We start from the raw sequence: 11,318 nt of genomic DNA, 5'->3' as shown, positions 1-11,318 counted from the left end.
CAATTCTCAAAGTTTGGTCTGGGAGTTTCTAGAAGTCCCTGAGACTCTTTAAGGAAGGATTTAAGTATAGTTAAAACTATTTTCATAATAATGCTAAGATGTTCGTTGCCTTTTTTACTCTTATTCTCTTATGAGTGTACAGTGGAATTTTCCAGAGGCCCCCTGAAGTGTGATGACATCCTCACTTTGATAGCTAATGGGATATGTACTCATATATTCTGCATTTTCTAAGGTAGTAGATTTAGGGTATAAATATATTCTTTTTCAGGAATTAACTCAGTTTGTTCTCAGTGATTTTAATTTGCTATCACTGGTTATCTGCAGTGAAACGTTCCATAATCTAACTAACCTTATTATTATCTAGAAAATTATTATTTTGAAATTCCAAGATAAACTATAACATTTTATAAAAGTGCAAAAGGCAAGTTTTAGAATTTCAAAATCGTGATTTATTAAATGATAACTAGGTTAGCTTATGGGAGATAAAATTACTCATATAGCATGGCAACAAGCTGTCCCAGTAGCTTTTCACAAACACGTGCGTACATTTTTTTTTTAAATGCCAATTTCACTTAAGAATTTTCTTGAAGAAGTAGTAAAAAATTAATAATTTTTAAAATGTTGACCCTTGAGTACTTGCTTTTTAATATTTTGTATGACGAAATGGGGAAGTGCACGTGAAGCAATTCTGCGTGTGGAAGGCGATGGGCACCTTAATGAAAAGCGTCTGTGCCATTGTTGGAGTGAGGCGCTAACTGCGTTTGTCTATGAACAACAGAAAGACCAACTATGGTTTTTCAGACTTGGGTATTTTGGCAGGCGTTTTCTCAAAAATCAACAATGTGAGCCCGTCACTTTAAGGAAAATAATTACCAGTATTTGTTGTCAATGATAAAATTTGAGCTTTCTAGCAAAAATTAGAACTTTGGCCAACTTGCATTTACCAGTGTGAGCTTGACAATTTCACCATACTTAAAAACCTTTACTGCTAAGATCAGTCACGATATTAACAAATGTGATCTATTGATGGTATTGTCTAATGAAATATGTTCACATATAGAAGACACACATGAATCATTGAACCAGTATTCTCCAAATGATCCATGCATGATGTTACAAATTCATATATGAGCAAAAGATTCATTCAGACTACAGACAGACTAATGGGATCTAATGTAACAGAATTCATTGACATGGTTTCAGATTCCATATTGTAAATAACTTTTAAAAGACTACGTTAGTTTCGTTTTGGTGTCGTATCAAATAAGAATATTTATAATTATCTGAAAATGCTATTGAAATATTCCTCTTTCCAACTCACATCTTTGTGAAGCTGAATTTTCTTCACATACTTCAACTAAAACCATATTTTGTAATTGATTGGATGCTGAAGCCAATATGAGAATCTAGTTAACTTCTATTAAGCCAAACTTTAAAAAAGTTTACAAAAATATAAAACAATATCATTCTTCTCACTAACTTTTTGTTTTGTTTTGGAAAGTTTATTATGTATGTTAACAAGAAGTGGTTTTATTTTTATTATTTTTAATTGAATTAATATTTGCTTCTAATCTCCAATACTGTAAATATAGACAGATTTGACCAAAATAAACAAAAGCTCTTTGGGATCCTCAATAATTTTTATAGTATAAAGGGATAAAGAGACCAAAAAGTTGAGAACAGTTGACACAAGCTATTTTCTATTCAGATAATAACAAAATTATTAGGTACTTTTTGTGTGTTAGGAATTGTTCCAGGTGTCAGAGTGTCTGAGAAAAAAGGCAGAACATACACCTGAGATGCATATTGTTCAATGTCATAAAGAAAGGATTTTGAAAAGCATCTGAACTTATTCCTACACCACCAATGTGAACTACATGGTAATCTTATAACATTTATGGAGCGCCTACAATGTGTTGGGTGCTTTATACACATCATTTCTAATTTTTACAAGATCTTTGTAGAGTATTCCCATTTCAAAGTTGAGGAAGCTGAGACCTGAAGAAGGAAAGTGACAAGCCCGTGAATACATGGCTACTTCTCAACAAAGTTACGGATTAAACCCAAGCCTGTCTGTTTCTAAAACGCAGATCGTTTCCATTGTACAAAACCTACACTTTATAGGAGATGCTTAAGTAGAAATTTGGTGACCCAGTAGGAGAGATGCTATGTAAAATTTTACAAGATCAGAGATGATTGGACTAATCAGCATTTAGGTATTATCTAAACCAGAGATATTGTGATTCAAAGATTCTTATTTGTTCTGTTAATACCGTGGTTAACTCAGGAAGGAGTTGCAATTTTAGTCCAAAGGCAGCCTGGTGGAAAAGCCAATGTCGCAGATGAAGTCTCAAGGCAGCTTGTGGGAGAATTTTTTCTTGGCTGGTGGAGGTCAACCTTTTGTTCTATTCAGGCCTTCAACTAATTAGAGAAGGCCCACCCACATTATGAAGGGCAAGCTGCTCCACTCAAAGTTCACCAATATGAATGTAAATCTCATTCCAAAAAGCCTCCAAAAGAATCCAGAACAATTTTTGACCAAATATCTTGGCACTAGGGCCCAGCCAAGTTGACACATAAAATTAACCATCACAACCAGTTTGGGTTTCATTAATTTTCTCCATTTTTTTCCTGATTTCAACTTCATTGATTTCCACTTGTTTCCTTTTTATTTTTTCTTTCTGATTGCTATAGGGTTTTCTTTTTCTGACTTCTTAAGATGAAAAAGTAAACTATTGATTTTGAGACCTTTCTTCTTTTATGTCACTGTTAGTTAAAACTGTACGTTTCCCTCTAAACTGCTTTAGCTGCATCCTTTAAATTTCGGTATGTTATATTCTAATTTTTCTTCAATTCAAAATATGTCCTTACTTCTCTTGAAAATTCCACTTGCACGTAGTTTAATTTCCAAGTATTTGAGGATTTTGTTCACATGTTTTTGTGATTGATTGCTAGTTCAATTCCGTTTTGGCCAGAGAACAAACTTTATATGATTTCAATTCTTTAATTTATTAGGATTTGTTTTATGACCCAGGATATGATCTATCTTGATAAGTGTCCTGTGTGCATTTGAAAGAAATGTGGATTCTGCTATTGTCATATGGAAAGTTCTATAAATGTTGATAAGATCTAGTTGGTTGATGGTATTTTTTGTGTCATTGTGTCCCTGCTATTTTCTCTCTACTTCTTCTTTTGATCAGTGAGAGGAGTGTTGAAGTCTCAAACTATAACTGTGAATTGGTCCATTTATCCTTTTAGTTCTATAAGCTTTGCTTCCTGTATTTTGAATCTCTGTCGTGAGGTGCATATTCATTTAGGGTTATTATGATTTGTTTCTGAATTAATCTTTTTATCGTTGTGCTATGTCTTTCTTCATTCTTGGTAATTTTCTTTGTGCCGATATACAATTTGTCTGATATTAACATGGCTCTTCCAGCTTTCTTTTGATTGGTTTTTATATGGGAATATTTTTTATCCTTTTACTTTTATCCTGCCTACATCATTATATTTAAAGTGTTTTTCTTGTTTACAACTTATAATGGGATCTTGTTTTTATTAGCTGAATTTGACAATCTCTGTCTTTTACTTGGTGTGTTTAGGTCGTTTACATTTAATGCAATTATTGATATGCTTGAATTTATGTCTAGCATTTTATTATTTTTTAAAATGTTATCCTTCTTGTTTTTATTCCTTTATTTTCTCTTTCCTGCCTTTTTTCAAATTATTTGAATTTTTTTGTATTGCATTTTTATTTCTCTACTGGCTTTTTTACTATATTTTGTGTTCAGTATTTTTAGTGGTTTTTCTGGAGATTATAATACACATATTAACTTTATATTCCCCTTAAAATTAATATTTTATCACTTTAAGTGTAATTTAGAAAACTTGTACTATACAGCCCCTTTCTTTTTCCCCATTTAATTGTCATATATATTACATCTAAATACACTGCAAAACTCACCAATGTCATAATTTTTAAATACATCTGTTGTGCATATTTTACAGAACTTAAGAGAAAATGTTTTAATATATTTAACCAGATATTTACCATTTCTATTGTTCTTCCTTCATTTCTGATCCACTTGAAGTTCTCTTTTACCTGAAGAACTTTAATATTTCTCTCAGCGTAAGTCTTCATTTTTCTTTAACTGAGAATGTCTTTATTTCACCTTCAATCCTGAAGAATGGTTCTTTTTTTAAAATAATTATTTTTTATTTTATTTTATTGAAGTAACATTGATTTATAACATTATGTAAATTTCAGGTGTACATCATTATATTTCAATTTTTGTGTAGACTATATCATGTTCACCACCCAAACACTAATTAGCGTTCATCACCTCACACATGTGACTTATTACCCCTTTTGCCTTCCTCCCTTCCTGCTTACCTTTTGGTAACCACTAATCTAATCTCTGTATCTATTTGTTTGTTTGTTGTTATTGTCATTGCCTTTATATTCCGATTATTAGTGAAATCATATGGTATTTGGCTTTCTCCATCCAGCATGATACTCTCAAAGTCGATCCATGTTGTCACAAATGGCAAGATTTCATCTTTTTTTATGGCAGAACAGTATTCCATTGTATAGAGAGAGAGAGAAAGAGAGAGAGAGAGAGAGCACATCTTCTTTATCCATCCGTCCCCTGCTGGGCACTTAGGTTGTTTCCAAGTCTTGCCTATTGTGAATAGTGCTGCAATGAACATAGGAATGCAATATCTTTTTGACTTAGTGTTCTTTGGATAAATACTCAAAGTAGAATAGCTGGATCATATGGTAATTCTATTCTTGATTTTTGGATATTCTCTTTTGATATAGGATTGGGGTTGACAGTTATTTTCTTTCAACACTTGAGAAATGTTTTACTGTCTTCTGGCCTCCATGGTTTCAGATGAGAAATCCACGGTCATTTGAGTAATTATTCCCCTACAGATAATATGTCATTTCTCTTTGGCTGGTTTCAAGATTTTTTCTTTGTCTTTGGTTTTTGCCGGTTTGATAACGTGCCTGAGTGTGAACTTTTTTGAGTTTACCCTTTAAATGTGCTTTTTAAAAACTATCTCTGATCTGTAAGTATATTATTTCTTCAGCTGTTGTTTCTTCAAATATATTTTTTTGCACCAGACTCTCTTCTCCTTCTGGAATTTCAATAGTATGAATATGAGACCTTTTGTATTGTCTCATAGGTCAGTGTCGAATTAGCGTTTCAAAGTATCAGAGAATCCCTGTGGATTACATGATGAGATAAAGCTTTACAGACAAAATAGACCAGAACTGGTTTTTGATAGATCAAAACAAATGAAATACACTGAGAGAAATGGAGAAAATATTATTAGTGGTTGGAAAATCCTGAAACCACACTGTGAGACTAAAATTGATGATTCTCATAATTCTCTATAAACCATATTTCTATTTAAAGAAGGTATCTCTGGATAAACATACTATACCCTCAATCATCAGGTTAGTCATGACAAGGGGGAAGATGTTGGCTGGTTCCACAAGCCTGGGAGATAAGCAAATATTTCCTTGGCATCTCATGCCTACCTTTTCTCTTTATCTGCCCTGTGGCCATCCTCTATCTTGCCGGCTTCCCTGCCTGTCAAGGATGCAGGACAATTCTTTATCTCAGACTGCTCATGAATTTTGTGCAGCAAGCTGAAAAGTTCAAGCACAATTGTCTGTGAAGAATTCACAAATATTCTTTTCAGGAAAATTTCCTTCTAAAAAGAGAATAGTAATTAGCACATAAAAATAAATTACTAATGGTAGAATGTCATGAGTAACAAATGTGTGATAACCTGGGGTAAAGGCAGAACTTCCTTCTCTTTCATTTACAATATGTGGGTAAAATCCTAGTTTGCCCATGTACGTAGAGCTGTCTCACTGATATTGCTAATCAACATCCCTCCTTCGAAAAGTGTTTTTAAAACTATGCAAAATCTTTATGTGCTCAGAAGAGAATGCAATTAAATATTTACATTTATATAATATTTTCTTGAGGAATGCTTGACTCTTCAATGAATCAAATCTATCTGTAGTAACAAGGCAGAAGAGTAGAATGGAGTAGAATAGTTTTATCTCAAAATGGGCAGGCGGTAATGGGGATGCCCCTCAATATCATGTGTGCACTAAATTGAGGGCTGATTCAGGAGAATGTAGTTCTTTGATTCCAGCTCACAAAGGAAATATCCAACTATATACGAGTGCTCTGGACTCAAAGAAATATAAAATTTAGCTGTTGTTGGAGACAAGTGGCTTCTGTCTTTTGTTTCCTTGTCTGGTGATGAATCTTTCTTTTTTACAGAGCGTTTTATTAATATTGCAAGATGGGAAGAAAACATTCATCGTCAAAGAAATCTAGGTTATGTTATCAAGTTCTGTACTGTGAATTTAGGATTAAATTACATCCTTAAAAATCCTACTGAGTACCCATGATGTGACAATCATTGTACCAGATGCTTAACATCTGTACTTCATTTAATCATTAAAAACATTCTGTAATCTTGGTGTTATCAGCTTTATTTCCGTTTTTACAAACATGGGGACAGAAGTTAAGAGAAGTTAAATGATGTGCCCAGGGTAATACAGGTAGTAAAAGGAAGAGGAATGACTTAAACCTTGATCCTCTGACTCTGAATCATGTACTTCTTCCAACTTATCCTTTTTCATCTTTCCACTAAAGGTTAAGATAAATAGGAATAGAATATGCTTTTTCTTTAAAATTTTACTTTGTTGCATTATAAAAGCAAAATATGATACATGCATTCCTAAAGAGATTTTGCACACACACAGGTATATATGTGTGCGTATATACATATACATATGGGAAAGGAGGATGAGGGGAAAATAAACTGATCATGATAATGTGCAATGAACTGAGAAGTAGGATTAACTCCTTTCTCTACTAACTCAGTGCAGACTTAAAAGTCTGAGGGAAAAACGAGAGAGAGAATAAACAAATACGTAAAGGCAGGATATCCCACGAGAGAAATTTGGAAACCTCAGAAAAACTTTAAAAGTACAAATAAAACTTACATTGAAAACATTGCTGACAGTAATGCACTGTTTGTCATAATTATCCAAATCGTTAACATCATCGTTTATAATCAGTTTCAATAAACTTTACATTTTTAGTTTCCCATGACATTAAGGTTTTTTGAGAATGCAATTTTTACTGCTACATGAGGATAGGCTGTAACTTACTTGATTATTCTATAGCACTACTGGAAATTTAGGTTGCTTTCAATTCTGTATACTACAAATAATGATGTGATGGGAGTATTTGTACATACATTCTTGTCAGTATTTCTGGTTATTTCCATAGTGTACATTCTGAGAAGCAGAATAAGTAGGTCAAAAGGTATGAATAGTTTTTTAAATATTTTTGAGGAAGATTAGCCCTGAGCTAACATCTGCTGCCAATCCTCCTCTTTTTGCTGAGGAAGCCTGGCCCTGAGCTAACATCTGTGCCCATCTTCCTCTACTTTATATGTAGGATGCCTACCACAGCATGGCTTGATAAGCGGTGCCATTTCTGCACCCGGGATCCGAACCGGCGAACCCCGAACCGCTGAAGCGGAACGTGTGCACTTAACTGTTGCACCACCGGGCCGACCCCGGTATGAATATTTTTACGACTTTTGCAAAAGTTTTATCTTTTTACACTAACATCAACAATATATTAGAGTATCTGTCTTAATACACTTTCTAAAACTGAGCATTATTTTTAAATTTGATAATTTATGAGTGAGGTATGGTATTTCATTGAATTTTGTGGGGGTTTCTTTAAGTACTTGTAAATTTGAAATATGTCTTCATATGATTATTGGCTATCTGTAAAGAATAAAATATTTTTAAATTTCTCAGAGCAAGGCTAATTTCACCCAAGTAATAATACCTTTGAGTAGATACTGTTCCAAGATATGTATTCAATTAACTCATTCTCCTCATTATACCCATTGGACACAGAGGAAGAGAAAGTAATCTGCCCCTGGTCACACGTGGTTAAGTGGTAGAGCCAGCATACGAACCCAGGTGATCAGCTCTGGAGTGTCACCTTTAACAACTGTACTTTAAGGACTCTTTAATGATATTAATTGCTAGGCACATTTATATTTACACCTGGCTTGTTCCATAATTATACCAGGCTGTATCAAAATTTTATTTGCAAGATGATACGCTCCTTCTTACAGTAACAGAAAATGTATTTTGATCAGAAAATAATGTCCCTGCATGGGATGAGGCTTTTTATGTGATGTATATTGATTCAGACTGTATCGGATAAGACCATCTAGATTAAAGAACGTATATATTATACAGATGCTGGGCTATTTTCCCAACAGAGTCATCTTATAATAGTTATTTCCTTGGAGAGACCTATCTAATTCTGTGCCTCCTGTCTTTGGAACAAGCAGAACTTGGTAGTTCAGAAAACGGTCTAGAAGATGATTAAAGGTAATGAAAACATTGCGGTGAGAGACGCAGGACTGAGTTAACTAGAGAAGGGAAAACATTAGGGTCCTTTGATGGTTACTGAGAAATAGATGTAAAATAACGTTAACCAACTTTTCTGTGAAATGTTTTGTAAACGTGTCCCTTTCGTATGTAAGTTTGCCTTTAAATTTTATAATATTTTTGATATTCAGAAGACTTAAATTTTTATTTTTAAAAATCTTTTTAGTAGTTTTTCTCATTGCTTTTATCCTAAAAATGTCATTCCATAACCTGTCACCCAAATATTCCCCTGCTTACGTTAATTTTTCTAACGATAATTTACGTTACTCTTTAAGCTCAAGAATTTACTGTGATCTGTCGTGAAAACTAATAAAATATTTGATTCTTTTCTAATACTTGGGCAATTTTTCTTACAATGGTCGGTTTGTTACACTGAGTGCTATGAATTTTAGAGTTTTGTTGCACTGTGGCTGGAGAATAACAGTCTTACAAATTTTCCCTCTGAAAATTGATTGAGTTTATTTTTCTCCTCTTAGAACATGCCGTGAGATCTTGGTAACATATGCATTTGCTGTTCAATATACATCTAAAAATTCAATCAGCATCATTATTTGGATTGTTCAAATACTCTACATTCTTTATTTTTGTTTAGTTATCCCATAACAATTGCATTTATGGGAAACTGTATTAGGGACTTCTAGCTAAATGGCATCTTAAACTTGAACTTTTGAAGAGATTGCTATATGAAGACTAGTTAGGACAGTTGAAGAAAAATGGTTTTGAAGTGGTATGAAAATCTAAGTAAATTCAACCATAAATTATAACATTAAAAGAACGTGAGGAGAGGAAACTTAGCAGTTAGGCAGGACTGGGTTACACGGGGTCTCGCCCTCCATGGCAAGTAGTCGAGACTTTACTCTTTAGGCCAGCCATTCTTAAACACTGGTTTTATTTTGGCTGCATAAAAAGAAACTGCGGATTTTGATAAATATACACTGAAATCATACGTATGTGAGAATTAGGTCGTAAAGTCAACTTTATTAAAGATTTTATATTTTCCTTTTTCTCCCAAAGCCCCCAGTACATAGCTGTGTATTGTTTAGTTGTGGGTCCTTCTAGTTGTGGCATGTGGGACGCCACCTCAGCGTGGTTTGATGAGCAGTGTCATTTCCGCGCCCAGGATTCGAACCGGCAAAACCCCGGCCTGCCGAAGCAGAGCGTGTGAAGTTAACAGCTCAGCCACGGGGCCAGCCTCCTAAGGTAAACTTTAAAAGGCAAAAATCATGTATTATCAAAATAACTTTTGAAGATCTCTTAAATTGCCTATGAATTAGAGTGTAAGTGATGGGTGGGCACCTTACACATTAATTTTCATGAATGCTGCAGTTTCAGCAGAGGAAGCACGGAGCAGCAGAGGAGAGTCGATGTGAAGATGAGTGGGTCCAGACCTGCGTATCTTTAAGATGATTATCAATCCAGATTAGTGAATGCAGACTGGGTTCAGATACTGGTTTTGGCCCAGTCTTTCTCTCCTTTCTGCTGGGACTCCAATTATCTGCGTGGTCATCCTTATTAACACAGCCTCTCTTTCTCTCATGCTTTTTAAGAAGCATTTTCGGTCCTCTTGTCTCTCACAGCTTTAGTCAAAATATATCCTTCTGAACTAGCTTCTGTTGGAAAAAACTCATTCCTTATTTATGTCCACTCCTCAAGGCGGGTAGGAGGAGTTTTTACTTTCAGTCCTTATATTTTTCACTATTAGGATTTCTATCTGATCTTTTATGTAGCTTTTAGTCCTCTGCTTAAATTCTCCATCTTGTATTTTAATTATTTGAGCATATTTATCACATTTATTTAATCACTAGGTTTAAAAATTCAATTATGCATCTCTCTGATGGGTCTGTTTTTATTTTTTGCCTTTTTTCTTAATTTTTTGATTAAATCTTTTCTCTTTGTACGCTCAGTTATTTTTTACTGAATGCCAGACATTAAATATAAAAGTAGCAAAAGTAATTTGAGACTATGGATGTTTTCTTTTTCTATAAAGGATTTAGTATTGTTTCTAGCATGCATCTGGGCTAGAGACAACTGCGATCCCGGAGTGTCTTAATATACTAAAGACCTGAGATCATTGAAGCTGAGGTTTAGTTCTTCTCGTGGGTGCCTCCCCTTCTCCCGTGTGTAACCCTTTGGAGTCACAGTAGGAAGCCCAGGTACACACCAGGGTCCTCTGGGTTGGTGAGTCCTGAAGACCAGTGTTGGTTCTCACAGCCCCTTGAATCTGCCAAAAACTCTGCTTACCTTCTCAAAATCTCTAACAATACTTTTAGAATTGGCAAATTCCTCAACAGGAAAAGTAGTACTAACTGCCAAGCTCACCTCTTTGGCTTTCTTTTCTTTCCCACATTCTGTCCCCCAAATTTTGTTGTTGGTAACTTTCCAATGCCTTCAGTTTTTTTTTTTGTTGTTTTTTTTTTTGGTGAGGAAGATTGGCCCTGAGATAGCATCTATTGCCAATCTTCCTCTTTTTTCTTGAGGAAGATTATTGCTGAGCTGATATCAGTGCCAACCTTCCTCTATTTCGTATGTGGGATGCCGCCACAGCATGGCTTGATGAGTGGTATGTAGGTCCATACCCCGGATCTGAACCTTCAAACCCTGGGCCACCAAAGTGGAGTGCACAAACTTAACCACTACATCCCCGGGCCAGCCCTGCCTTCAAATTTTTTAAAGCCTTATTTGACTAAGTTTTATTGTTGTCATCAGTAAGAAAGTCTGTCTGAAATAACCCAGTCTACCGTTGCTGGATTTGGAGCTCAATTTGAACTTTGTATATTCGCTCTGATGAAGCGGGATTGTGAAG

Source organism: Equus caballus, chromosome 5, assembly GCF_041296265.1.
Source record: "Equus caballus isolate H_3958 breed thoroughbred chromosome 5, TB-T2T, whole genome shotgun sequence".
Taxonomy (NCBI): Eukaryota; Metazoa; Chordata; class Mammalia; order Perissodactyla; family Equidae; genus Equus; species Equus caballus.
Note: the sequence above shows the minus strand (reverse complement) of the source record.